The sequence below is a fragment of the Suricata suricatta genome, chromosome 15 (assembly GCF_006229205.1).
Source record: "Suricata suricatta isolate VVHF042 chromosome 15, meerkat_22Aug2017_6uvM2_HiC, whole genome shotgun sequence".
Taxonomy (NCBI): Eukaryota; Metazoa; Chordata; class Mammalia; order Carnivora; family Herpestidae; genus Suricata; species Suricata suricatta.
This window is the reverse complement of record NC_043714.1, coordinates 10,092,708-10,108,134: the sequence shown is the minus strand read 5'-3', so window position 1 is coordinate 10,108,134 and position 15,427 is coordinate 10,092,708.

The window sequence follows — 15,427 nt, the reverse complement described above, 5'->3', positions numbered from 1 at the left end:
AGATAGTGATGTCTTCAACAGACAGTGAAAGGAGACAGAAAGTTGGTTTGTCAAGATGGGTTTTAATGAAAAAGATGAATTCAGTGATGGATAAATTGATTATGATCATATGGTGAACACTTAATGCTCTATCGTCAATAAGAGGGCAGTTATTGAAGTGAGTTAACAACATTTCTGGGTCTCTTTTACTAGTCTTGCAAAAAATGGGGAAGAAAATCTAACATGGGATCCAAGACTGCCTGGCCTAACTCTCTGCTCTACCACTTACCACCACATGGCTAGCTTTGGACAAGTTAAGTTCTATGTGCTCGAATTTCTTAGTAACTATTTCATACAGTTGTTATGGTGTTAATATGAGTAAACACACATGAAAGCCTTACAAGTTCTGGGACATTGTGTGTACTCAAAATGCTGATTAAATTGTTAAATGTTCAAAGATAAGATTTCTTCCATTGTTATTGCATTTGTTGATCAAATATATCATCGTATGCATGGTTTTTTAATATTCTTAATAACTGCTCTCAAAATATGATTATATCTACCTCATTAAAGACAATTTTAACAGACCAGCCAGTGGAGCAAGTGATGAATAAAGAAAAGCAAAGTGAAAGTATTTTTTAACATTTAACTGCTGCTTTCATCAAGATGTCTGTGAGTAATTAGCCCAACTCTGAAGGTTTCAAATTAAGAGGCAAAATGTGCTTGGTTGTCATCCCCAGCATGTGGCTCTGGCCGCCCTTGAAATAGGCCAGAAACATCTGGAAAGCCCACTCCCAGATGTGAGCTAGGTGGAGTACAAATATAACCAATTGCTAAGATATCTATCCATAGTCCTCCTTCATCTTTCTTTTTTTTAATTTTTTAATGTTTTATTTATTTTTTGAGACACACACACACACACACACACACACACACAGTGTGAGCAAGGAAGGGGCAGAGAGAGGGAGAGCAGGATCCAAGCTCTGAGCTGTCAGCACAGAGCCCAACATGGGGCTTGAACCCACTAACTGTGAGTTCATGACCTGAGCTGAAGTCAGACACCCAATCGACTGAGCCACCCAGGCACCCCTCATTCATCTTTCTGACAAAATTGCTACTTGTAATGTTTTCTCCATAATATTCTAAACTTAATGTATACTTTTTTTAAAGACTGGAGAAAATTGCAAGGGAGTAAAGTTAACATGGGAAAAAGGGTTGTGTGGATGCTTCTTTGTAATTCTTTCAAAACTAAGTCTTCTTTGGGGAAGAACATGTGAAGTGAGTATCACAGAGCCCATGTCACTATGTGGACTGCCAAGTAATGTGAGAGAGGTCATAAGAAACCCCATCTGTTTTGAGGGCTTATTAACAGTTACTCCAACCCATTTTTATCCTTCTCAGGTTCTTTCTTTTCCCCTTCAATGTTCCATGCAGGGTCTTTATGAAAGTGCTCTTAGGAAAATGCTTCATGGAAACCTGTGGGATGTCTCCAATTCTCTCTCTTATTTTTGCTTTCTTCTGTCTCCTCTTTCACCTGCTCTAGCCTATTTGGAAAAGGTGAATCTACTCAAAATCTATAAGCAAAAATAAATATGTTATAATCTTTCCTCTTTTTCTGATAAGAATCTCAGGATCTTACTCCACAAGTGGGACATTATCAGCTCTATAATGTTAATCAACTATAAGAAATAGTGTGATATAATTGGCAACGCCCTACTGAACATTAACACAAGTGGCATGAAATAATGATTTAATATTGTAAAGCACTTCATTTCATCAGCCACAGTACCTAGGCAGCCAGCAATGCTAGCAAATGTGCACACTCAATTCAGATCTCACCAACCTGACATGTTTTCCATTATTATAACGTCAACTTCTCAAGAGCAGAATGGATGAAATGAAAGTTACCTCAGCTTTATAAGTGTTTGAGGGCGGCCATCTTTCTTTTCACTCTGCTTATGTGAAAGGCATTAATGATCCCCAATACCCTCTGAGGCTTTTGCCTTTGTCCTGATTCGTGTCACCAGCAGATGCAAAGAACAGCTGATTCTTTTCCTTGCAATGTCTCTTTCACCTTGGGAGGAACTCGCATTAGCATTCTGATCCAAAGCCCAGGAATACATGCATTCAACTTCAAAATGCACCCAATGCCTCAGAATACATGTTCTAATCAAATTTTCTTCTGCATGACTTTTTGGGTTTTTAAAAAATATTTTGAGGACCTCAAGCACCAAAAATGCAGGCCGTGCTGTCTTTTATATTCATAATCTGTTCCATGTTCACATCACAGGCCTTAATCCAGAAGATTGGGCAAAAGTAATTTTGATGATAAGATGCACTTGTATGTTATAGTGATATCCTTTTCAGAGTAGTAGGTGTAACATTATGTTAGCTTTCCTGGGACATGACTTATATAAAACAGCCTACCTTGCTATGAGCATGCATGTCAACTGTATGTCCTAGTATGGGGATTATACTTACAGTCACCAACTTCAAACACGATCCTGTGTCATCTTAATTATTTGTATTCCCCCGGGGGGTATGTTATTTCCATCTACATGTGTCTTCCAGTGGTGTACATTCATTATTGCCTGAGGAAGGAAAATAAAAATTGCTGCTAAGAAGGGGGTACTGAGGAAGTATATATACAGGACATGGTAGTTTTATTGCTGGTGGTAGGGGATTCTTTTTTAGCATATCAGCAAAATTATTTATATACATATATGTGTATATGTGTGATATATCATTGTGTTATGATATGTAATATGGCATGGTCTTGGGAATAAAACAGGTGAAGCAAACAAGCCAAGGTGGATCCTCATGAGGGTAAAAACTGATAGAGGCAAGTGGCACATCACATCCAAAAGGGTCAGGTGAGTGCCAGGATAAAGTCAGTGCCAATAGACGGGTGGCAAATGAAAATGTTGATGGAAAACTTTAGATTTAAGAGAGTGTACAGTCACAGACCAGTGAAGCTTGTCCAAATAATTGAACATCTCACAGGAATAGGGTTCATCTGTGTCTGATTTATTTCACTAAGCATAATGTCCTCCATGATGTCCAGTGGACACACCACATTTTCTTTGTCCAGTCATCTGTCGATGTATATTTCAGTTTCTCACAAGTACTACACGATACCACTTGAAACATAAATATAAAATAGCCCAACTCATAGAAGCAGACACCTTTCTATTCATTATTGGCAGACACTGGGACTACCACTAGCTTTGTGCCGCTACAGTAATTGGAAATAAAGTAATTTCCAAATAAAATACATTTCCATTTTACCAAGGTAATACAACTTTCCTCTGGTAAACCATGGTGAGGAGGGCTGAAAAAAGTGAGGATATTAAAGAAATCAACGTTTAAGAGTCATAGGGGCCTTCTTGAACGTGATAAGGAGGCTGGGATAGTCTCCTCCGGAGAATTACTTCAGTTGTCATTGGTTGCAGTTTACAAAGAAAGTGCTTCAAAAATTTGTTCACCAAAAGCCAGGTTGAAAAAGTAAACCACACGTCTGCATGGTAGGATTTCCCTGGGTGTTTAAATAAGCATGTGTCTCTCTCCAGAAATATAAAGGAAGGCTTTTAGAAAGAGTTGCCTAAAACAGAATGCCTATAAACTAGTAGAATTAGTGTTCCATGGAACACATTTAAGGAAATACCGTTGTACTGTTATCATTATTTTACTTTGTTTTCAGAGACACAGTGATAATATTAGAATTTGAGCTTTTCACCAAAACTGAGTCTTGAGAAGAAAAGAAGCCCTTTCTGAGAAGAAACCATTTTGTATGGAATTTGACATTATTGAGGGTGTTTTTTTTCCCAGTATCACACATGTTATGGTGCCGTGGTTTCTATTTTTCCGACAGACTACATCACAAATCTAACTGGATAAAATCACAGTTAGAAGACTCTGTGGCTGACTGGCTATTAGACTGTTGCTTATGCCTCAGTACTCCTTTGTGCCTGGTCAAATCCACCAACATAGACCAGAGCCTACTCCGCTGCAAATGGTAAACCAAAGAAGTAGACTTGGAGTTGGGTTGCGAGAAGAATAAGAGTCCCTACGTGCCTGCCAGCTGGCCCAGGGTGCCCCTCTTCCCTGGAGCAGCACTGAAGATGTTGGCCACACAAGTCTATTAATCGGCACCTGCAGAGAGAGCACTTGTCTTTTACTGAGTTCAGGGTCAGCAAACTGGATTCAGTATGTTCGGTCTGAAAATACAAGCCATTGTTAAAAGGCAGTGCATTGTTAATAAGCAGGAGAACAATTGTCTGGGAAACTTCAGAAACTAGGTTTTCGGGTTTTGGGTCGCCTCTAAACAAAACTTTGGAAATTAAACTTTAGGAAGAAAATTGGGAGCCATTCTTTACCATATTACATTCAAACACGAAATTTGCAATTTAATGAGCAAAGGACTGTTGTGTGCATTTTGTGAAGTCGGGAGATGATTCCAAATAAAAGGCTATACATTAATTTATTTCATCTTTATCATTTATTTCTGTAAACTGCTAAAGCTATGCTTTATTTGTTGCAACTCATCCATATATAATTTTCTGTAGTTTAGAAAACTGCATCTAACATTTCCAACCCAACTTTATAAATTGCATTGATTTATTTCTGTCTCTTAAGCCTACAACCATTTATTACAACAACAAAACATCCTCCTATTCTGGTGATCCAGGAACAAAGTCGACCCACTTACTGTGTAGTGAGCATTGACAGATGGCCAAATGGGGTGATAGCTTTGATTTTAATGTGTCTTAAGAGAGTAAATGAAGCAAAGGCAATCTTCATCTCATGTGAAAAGTTGGATTTTTGTGTGCCTTGTTTTGCAACACCGAGCTGCAATTCTCACAGTACTTCATTGATTTTCCACTCAACCATGACCATTCAGACGGCAAAAAGCAGGGTCAAAGAATTTTTAGAGTTTTTTTCCCCTTGTTTGACTATAAAAGTACAAACAGCATTGACTATACTTATTTTCGTGGTAGCCACTGGTTTGCTGGCACTACATCTTTATGGGTTTCACAGGTTATGAATTTTTAATTTTACATAAAATGAAGCGGTTTTGTAGAGAGAATCATTAACATCATAAAGACGGTGAGAATAAACATTCTTCACACCTCCCCACCTGTGATCTTAGCATATATCATGGATGACAAAGCACTTTGCACTGCTTGCTTTCAGCTCTGAAGGGAGACAGACTTCAATGGCAGGACATGAAGTAATGCTTCGATTAGAGCAATAACGTCTGGCCGGGGTAGGATGGGGTGGTATTCCGTACGGGACCACAACTGGACTTTAAACACAACGTACCATTTAAATAGAAACATGAACTAACTTCTTCATCTACTCCAAGAGTATGAAAGATTGAGAAGGCATCTGGAGAGGGAGGAAGAGAGGAAATCTATGGCAACCTCTAGATAACATTTAAACAAGTGGGAGCCTGACGTTGCTAGCCCAACATGTCAGAATTATACTTCTGTAGGATAAACACTACTCACAGGCAATCAATACAAGCCATGAGACCACTGGTCTGTTTTCTCACAGTGCGGTCCTTGAGTGTACACAGGTGAAGTTCTTAGGGTCTCATAACGTAGTTGGTAAGTTACATTTCACCTGTCAGTATGACCAGATAAAACAAGAACATGCTTTGGGGATACCTGGGGAGCTGAGTCGCTTGAGCATGTGACTCTTGATTTCAACCCAGATCACGATCTCACAGTTCGTGGGATTGAGCCCCATGTTGGGCTCTGTGCTGACTGTGCAGAGCCTGCTTAGGATTCCCTCTCTCACCCTCTCTGTTCTTCCCCTACTTGCACTCTCTCTGACTCTCTCAAGATAAGTAAATAAACTTAAAAAAAAGAAGAAAAGAACAGGCTTTGGGGTCCAGTCAGAAAGACCTGAATGCAAGTCACATGTCTGCCTCACCTGCTTTGTAAAGTCAAAAAGCTAACTTAGCCCTTTCAGTCTGTTCCCACATCTGTGATGGGAATACTACTACTACTACCAATTTTATAGGCTTTTTACATTAATTAGATTAGATTATCCTTGAGAGGTAACTAGTAGTATCTGGCATTCAATAAGTTTTAGTTCACTTAGCCTGTCTGGCTAATACGATGCAAGAAGCTTTCTACTCCAAGTCTGTTGGTTAGGAATGTGAAAAATGCACTCTTATATTCAAAGGAGAATCCACGTCCATGCAAGACAGTGCTCCCAGCGCCATATTGCATCAGTGATCCTAGTGGTAAAATGACTGTCAAGTTCTCTAGCAGGACATACTCTCAGAGAATAAAGACAATTTCCTAGGGACCCAATATTCTACAGTGTCACATTTGACTGACAGGGTAATGATGTGGGGACAGCCTCCGTGTCCATGCTTCAGCTGCTAGCCTCAGCATTTCTGAGCATTGCTGAGTTCATTCAGGTGTGCTGCTGTGTGGTGGGAAGCGGAAAATGAAAAACTCGAGCCTGCCGTCACACAGAAGGTCACGTACACTCATTTGAAAGTGAACACTGAGTGCCCTGGAATGGAAATGTAAGCATTGACAAGATAATTGCAAATATTTAGAAAGTGAAAAAAAAAATTCTGTCAGCCCAAAGGAAAGAAAGAAGTCTTCCATCTCCATACTCCTTCCGGTAATCCCTGAAAAAATTACTTCTTCCCGTGGCCTTACCAAACACATGGTTTTAACATCTCCCAGTAAATGATGTTCTTTACTCCAGATGAAAGAAGGGCTCCGGGGTTGATTCTCAACATCCAAGTGTGAACTTTGTCTCACTTCTCCCAGCAGCAAGGCTAAACTATAATAAATAAATAAAGACATCTGTTGAGATGAGCACATAATACATTGTCTACTACTTTCCACACTCAGAGCAAAGGGGAAGGCAATCTGATAGGGCCCTGAGACGACAGGCACAAGGTGACACTGTCCAGGCGAACCAGGACGTATGGCCAACTTGCCTCTTGCCTATCCTGAAGGCTAAGGGTGGAGTAAGAAATGCTGATATCACATACATGGGCTTCATAAACTGCATAAAAATAAAAGCATTAGACAGAAATAGAAATGTTTATAAAATCAGAATGTAAGAAGGAGGATAATCATGACAAAAACAACTATTCCGTAATTAGTCTAAAATTTTCTCTTTTAGCCTTTTGGTCATGAGACCAAATGGTCTCTAAATTTGAACATCCTTGAAAATATCAAACACTGTAAGCCTAAGATTTGAACCCATGATTGAACTCCCCCAACTGACTTCTCCTCGTGTTGTGCTCTCTATTTAGAAATGGCAGACACTGGAGATAGAAATCCAGTGACCAGCCAAGAGAGTTTCTCCTTCTCCCACATCACGTGGTTAATCATTCACCTTCTATGATTATCACTCATCTTTCCCTCCTGTAAAAATTTTGATTCATTTTCTTCTGTTCTAGGCTTACTTGAGGCCATTTCCTTCCCTACTTAAATACTGCCTTTTTTTTATTAGCTTTTAATGTTGCTGAAGCAAGTTACTACATACTGGACAGCTTAGAACAACACATACTCATTCTCTTAAAGTTCTGGAAGCCAGCAGTCTTTACTCCATTTCAATGGGCCAAAATCAAGGTCCCAATTCCTTCCAGCTTCTGGAGGCTGTGACATCCCTTGGTTTGTGACTGTGTGACTCTAATTCCTGCCTCTGTGGCCACATACTCTAATTTTTGCCTCTGTGGTTGCATGACCTTCTTCTTCTCTGTGTGTCTCATTCTCTCTCTACCTTTTTTCTTATAAGGACGTTTGTGATTGCATTTAGGGCCCACTTGGATAATCCTGGGAAATCTTCCCATCTCAAGATCCTTAACTTCATCACCTTGGCTGAGTTGTTACCATATTAGGTGTAATGGGTTGAACTGTGCCCTCCCAGAATGCACATGTCGAAGTGTTAACTCCCAGCACTGCAGGATTTGATGTTATCTGGAGATAGAGTCTTTATAGAGGTAATTAAGTAATGGGGTCATTCAGGTGGGCCCTAAACCAATATGACAGGGGTTCTTACAAAAGGGGGAGATTTGGACATAGAGGCACTCATAGAGGGAAGATATGTGAGCAGATACAGAGACAAGAAGAGTACTTACGAGCCAAGGAAAGAAGCCTGGAACAGGTTCTTCCCTCAAGGCTCTCAAAAGGAGCCATTCCGACACATTGATCTTGGAACTGTAGCCCCCAGACTGTGAGACAATACATTCTGTTGTTTAAGTTACCCAGTTTGCGTGCTCAGTTACGGCAGCCTTCGCAAGTAATGCATGAGCTAATGTTCACAGGCCCCAGAGGCTAAGCCTGTGTCTCTGGGAGCCAGTACTAGCATACTACACCCACACTGCCTCCACGTGTCACATACGTCCTTGCCCCGACGCACACCCCTTCCAGCCCATTGTGCACGACTCCCAGCGACCCTTCTGAGATGCAAACACACATTTGTTTCCCTTTTCTTAAAATATTTACCCCCTGGATCAAATTTCACACCCTTCCTGACCTGCTCCTCATATCATTCCTTGATGGGCCCTTTGGACCTCTTGCTTTTCCAAGTCTCTGTCTTCCTGTTCTCTTTCCTCTGCCTTAGAAAAGACTCTTTAAAGGTCATCTCATGACCTCCAGGAAGCTTTCCTTGACCCACCTACCTCACCTCCCAGCAGGGCTGGCTTCATGGTCATGTGATCTGTGCTCAGAAGTTTCTCTCACTTGGTTTAATGCTCCATTAATGCTATCTTGAAAGACCTAAATTTTCAAACATTTAAAATTTTCACTGGGCTTGGCAAATCATGTACCCATCCCTGACTCCCATCCTGATATGTTTCATACCTCAGAGTGTTATTGGGGAGCACCTCCCTCTGAAAGTTCCTTCATAAATTTTCATGCAGGAAAGTAGACAAAAGATGCAGGCTCAGCAGAGGATCTTCCCACAGATTTGTTGCAGTTAGATCAACTTCTGCAGCCTGAGTCCCACAGTCAGAGAGGATCCTTATGAGTGATCTGTGAGATAGAACATTGGTGCCTAAAGAAAAGGATGAGATCATTTAACTACGGTTGCTACAGAAGTTTCAAAGATACAATCTCACTGTCTGAACACTGTTGATCCCTTAACTGCCAAGATGAGAGATATCAGGAAGTAATTTTGGAAAGAGTTCTAACAGAGAGATCAGTTCTACATCAAGCATGAAGGGTTCACCAATGAATTTCTGAAGTTACATTTTTTTCTTGTAATGAGATCTTTTAAGAACTACTTTCTTGGCAACTTTCAAATATACAGCCCAGTAGTATTAACTACGGTAACCATGCTGCACATTACACTCCAGGATTTTTTCATTTTATAGCTGGGAATATTTTATGCCTTTCGAGCACCTTCATTTCTCACTTTGGCAACCAGCAATTTGTTCTCTGTATCCAGAAGTTCTGTTTTGCTGTTGTTGTTTCTTATATTCCACATATATACGAGATCGTATGGTATTTATCTTTCTCTGACTTACTCCACTAAGCATAAAGCTTTGGGGTCCATCTGTACCGTCACAAATAGCAAGATTTCTTTTTTGGGGGGCTGAATAATATTCCATTATAGATAGATAGGCAGGTAGATAGATAGATAGATAGATAGATGATAGATGAATGGATAAAGAAGATGTGGTATATATATATATCATGAAAACATGTATATATCATGTATATATCACATCTTCCTTATCTGTTCATCTACTGATGGACACATATTGTTTCCTTGTCTTGGCTATTTCTAATGCTGCAGTGAACCTGGGGGTGTATATATCTTTTTTAATTAGTGTTTTTGTATCCTTTAGATGAATACTAAGAAGTATAATTGCTGAATCATATGGTAGTTCTGTTTTCAATTTTTTTTAGGCACCTCCATAATGTTTTCCACAGCACATGCACCAATTTACACTCCCACCAATGATGCACGTGAGTTCCTTGCTTTCTCCACATCCTTACTAGCACTTATTTCTTGTGTTTTGGTAATAGCTATTCTAACAGGGATGAGGTGATAACTCATTGTAGTTTTGATTTGCATGTCCTTGATGATTGTGTGATGTCAAACACTTTTTCATGTATTTTTGTCCATCTGTATGTCTTCTCTGGAAAATGTTTATTCAGATCTTCTGCCCAGTTTTAAATTATATATTTTTTGCTATTGAGTTGCATGAGTTCTTTATATATTTTGGATTTTAATCCCAATCACATACATGATTTACAAATATTTTCTCCCATTTCATAGGTTGCCTTTTCATGTGTAAATAGTTTTGTTGTGCAGAAATGTTTTTTTAATTTTTTATGTTTTTATTTATTTTTGAGACAGAGAGAAAGCACAAGCTGAGGAGGAGTAGAGAGAGAGGGAGACAGTAACCAAAGCCAGCTCCGTGCCAACATCAGAGAGCCTTATGTGGGGATCAAACTCATGAACCATGAGATCATGACCTGATTCAAAGTCAGATACTTAGTTAGCTGAGCCACCCAGGTGCCCCTATTATGCAGAAGTTTTCTAGTTTGATATAGACCCTCTTACTTATTTTGCTTTTGTTGCCTTTATTTTTGGTGTCAAATCCAAAAACGAATCACCAAGACTGATGTCAAAGAGCTTACTCACTATGTTTTCTTCAAGTTTTTAATCCATTTTGAGTTAATTTTGGTGTACGATGTAAGACAGTGGTCCAGTTTCATTCTTTGGTTCATAGCTGTCCAGTCTCCTAACACCATTTATTGAAAATATAGTCCTTTCTCCATTGTGTATCCTTAGTTCTTTTGTCATAAATTAATTGGCCATATATTCCCAGGTTTATTTCTGACCTCTCCATTTTGTTCCATCGATCTACATATCTGTTTTTATGTCAATAGTACATGGAATATAGTTTGAAATCAGAAAGCGTGATGTCTCCAACTTTGCTCTATCTCAAGATTGTTTGGTGATTTGGCATCTTTGGTGGTTTTATGCAAATTTTAGGATGGTTCATTCTATTTCTGTTAAAAATACCATTGGAATTTTGATGGGGATTACATTGAATCTGTACCTTGCCCTGGGTAATATGAACATTTTAACAATATTAATTATTTCAATCCATGAGCACAGAATATTTTTTCATTTATTTGTGTCATCTTCAATGTCTTTCATCAGTGTCTTATAGTTTTCAGTGTATAGGTCTTTCACCTTATTGGTTAGACTCATTGCTAAATATTTTCTTCTTTTTGATACAATTGTAAAGTGGATTGTCTTTTTAATTTCTCACTTTGATAGTTCATAATCAGTGTATATAAATGGAATAGATTTTTATACATTGATTTTGTACCTTTCCTCTTTACTAAATTCATTTATTATTTATAACAGGTTTTTTTGATGAAGTCTTTAGGGTTTTCTATATATAATATCATATCATCTACAAATAGTGAAACTTTTACTTCTTCTTTTCCAATTTGGATGACTTCTGTTTACCTAAGATAAATATTAACTTATTCTGATATGTGTCTTTTCTCACACACAGTGTAGAAAGCACCTCTCTGCCTTATGCAACATGAAGAACTTAAGGATTTACTTTTCTTACACTGGAAAGAGCCCTGACCTGTGTTTGAAACAAAACTCATTCTTATTGGTGGGAATTTCATGGCCTATCATTGTGTGAACATGGGAGAGGCCATTGCTCAGATAAGATGTTTGTTTGGAAACTTAATTTTCATAGTTTCTTTTTTTTTAACCCAAACCTTTGCTTAGGTGTTTTCAAAGGACAAAATCTGCCCTTAATTAACAGCCTGTATACTACATTCTTGTCAAACACCATAATATTTCAACTACCCAACTTTCTACCAAAAGTCAGACCAGTTTTCACAGATAATTGCACAAAGCCTCAAAACTTGTTTTTCCATATATTGCAAATTGGACTTTCTATTTTAAGTGAGATACAATTCACATGATTTAAAATTAACCTTTATAAGGGCGCCTGGGTGGCTCAGTGGGTTAAGCATCTGACTTCAGCTCAGGTCATGATCTCACTGCTCTTGAGTTTGAGCCCTGTGTTGGGCTCTGTGATGACAGCTCGGAGCCTGGAGCCTGCTTCGGATTCTGTGTCTCCTTCTCTCTGCGCCTCCCCCACTCATGCTTTGTTGTGCTCACACACATTCTCTCAAAAATAAACATTAAATAAACAAATAAATAAAATTAACCATTTTGAAGTGCACAATATAGTGGCATTTAGTGTCTCATAATATTGTTCAGTTATCACATCTTTCTAGTTCCAAAATATTTTCATTACCCCCCAGACTCCGTAAGTAGTCACTCCCCTTCATTCCCCAATCCTTTGCAACCACTAATTGACAATCACTTATCTGCTTTCTGTCTCTCTGGCCTTATCTGTTTTTTGGATAGTTCACAGAAATGCAATTATACAGTAAGTTATCTTTTGTTACTGGCTCCTTTCCCCTGGCATAATATTTCTAAAGTCCATCCATGTTGTCACATATGTTGGAACTTCATTTCTTTTTATGACTGGATAATATTCCATCTCAGGATATTCCACATTTCATTTCTCTGTTCAACTGTTGGTAAACACTGTGTGTGTGTGTCTGTGCATGTATGTTCTTGTGAGACTCTCAAAATTCAGTTTATTTTAGAAGACACAAAATAAATAAATCATGCGACCCTTTCCCTTCCCTCCTGGTATCCAGAGAATCACTACAGATGAACAATAATATTTTAAACTTATGCAACATTTGTCTTCCTGCCACTTTGTCTCCTTTTTGTATCTTTTTTGGAAGCAACTGCTTACCTACTGTCTAATCCGCACACTCAACACCTTACACTTGCAACTCCCCCTGATCCCTCATAGTCCTCACTCTTCACCTCCGGCTCCCAAGCCCCCTGTGCTTTTGGCCCTACTGATATGTGCCATCTGCACAAAGTGCAACCTTATTTCTTGGGTCCCAAGCCTGAGTAAGTAGTTAATGTATTGAGTAATGAAATTGAAATACTTGCTTATATTGTCAATGCTTCTGTGTCTTATCTCACATAGAAAACACAAACATTTAACAAGTAGTTTCAAAGGCCTGTTGGAAAAAGAAGAAACTTGGAGACTATCAGTCACCATGGCAGAGGAAGCAGAGAAGACTTAAAAAGTAGCGGGGTCTGCCTCACCACGCTTCAGAGACACCGATATGTAGCCTCTTGCTCCTTCTTTATAAAAAGTCAGACTTAACTGGAGTACTTGCATGCAATGAAGCAAAGACTCTTAAACTTCTTGACAACATCTGCAAGATCCAATGGTGCCCCCGCAACCCATTTGGTAACTATAGATTTTAGAAACTGAATTCCAGAACAATACAGTCGAAACTACACGGAGTTTATAATTCTACTTCTCAGACCCATTGTTTGTGCAAAGCTCCAGTGGAAAGAGCTTTAGAACTGCAAAATATCTTAATTAGCTTTTTCATTGTTGAGAAATTAATATGCATTATATTTTTATTGTCCATGGGAATAATTAAAGTGGAGAAGGTTACTGCTGTGTACGCATGAAGATAAATATTACTATATGCACATTTGCAGTTATATTAAAAAGTGGAACTTGGGTTTCTAATCTATAATTCCCCCTCTTCTTCCTTCCACCATCTCTATCAGTGCAGAACATGCTAGCCCACATCCTTCCTTTGTGCAGAGGAGATCACGCCCTCTGTCCCCTTTCTGGTGTGTAGAAATCTCCATGGGCTATTCTGAGTCTTGGGTTAGTAGCGAAGCTTACTGGAGCTAGAGTAAGGACACTCTTCCTACCCGTGACTTTCACCCGATGCAAGAGGGGAAACCACACAGGGATGCCAAGAGCACCTCATAGCTGGTGTGCCCCCAGCAGCCCTGCCCAACCACTGCAGTTGACTGCAATGAATTATATAGACTCATGGCCATCCTTTAAGCTCAGCAGCAAGGCTAGATTTAAGTTCCACTGGTTTCAAAATTCCTGCCCCTACTAACCTGGCTCCGAATAACCTCTCCTCTGAACTCTCAATGCACCTATTACACTATGTCTCAGACCTTGGCAAATATGCCTTTGTGTTTCATTTCCCCTTAACAGTTTGAGAGTACTGTATCTTCTAGCTTTAATTTACCCCACTTTGGCCTTTGTATCTGGTGTACTGATATTAAATACAAGCTCAACAATGACTGAGTGGTTATTGATTAAACGTGTATATATGTGTGAGATAGGAGATATTTGAAACATAAGGATGAGTTGGTATATGAGACTACATATGCTGGCAATCTTCAGCAGTTTGAGCTAGAATCAATTTCTGAATTCAAATTGCTAATTAGTCAAGAATTGCAGAATGCTGTGTCAATAGTTTACATCTTATTTTTTGGACCTTCGTGTACTTCAAATACACAACACAGAAGAGCCATTTTAATGCAACCAAAAAGCCTTGCCTTTGTATAATTTGTATCAAAGCTGTGATGCCTTCTTGTTCCAGAGCAATTTAAAATTGCCTTTCAGGGAAAAGGGTCTGGCCCTTTAAGACTGAGAATTAGGTATGGGTATAAAACTTGAATTCTGTGTATATTAGCAAAGGATACTGTGTGGTAAAGTTCAAGCCTCCATTCCAAAAGATTAGGTGCTGACTGGGAGTGAATCATAAGAAAGAGATTTTCTTCTCAAGGTAGAAAAAGGACGACAACTTGTGTGGAGAAGCACTGGGTGTTATATGGAAACCAATTTGACAATAAACTATTATAAAAAAATAAATAAAATAAAATAAAAAAAGAAAGAAAAAAGACATCATTCTCTGCAGATATGCACACACCTTAGCCATCAGAGCCCTGGAATCATCCTGTTTTGGCCTTGGAGATGATTTAGAGATAATCTTTTCTGGTATCATTGTACCGATAACTGAACTGTATCTAGCCCTGCTCCCAACCCTGTGCCCCTCCCCAGCCCAGTACGAGAATGCCAAATAGTGTGCCCGATGGGGGTCCTGGCCTCAGGACTGGGGAGATTCCCCATGTGCTCTTGCTCCACGTTCTCCCTTTCCAGCCCCTCCAGAAAGACACCTCAAGATTCCAGTCAATTTGTTTCCACACCTGGTTCCAGTTTCTGGGACATCCTTGATGCAGCAGTTAATTTGAAGACATGCACGGTTGCGATTTGACCTTGGAACACAGTCCCAATTCTGCCCCTTCTCTAGTTCTCAACTTGCACCATCACATATGGCAGCAACCAGCCCCATATGGCTATTGGGTCCTTGAAATGTGGCCAGTCTACACTGACAAGTGTTTTAAGGGTAAAATAACACAGAGACTTGGGGGGAGGGGACTTTAAAATTAACCTTGATAATTTTTGTATCGATTCCAACTTTAATATTTTGAATGCATGGGGTAATCAAATTAACTTGACCTGTTTAGTTTTTTCCTTTTTAAATGCAGCCACCACAACATT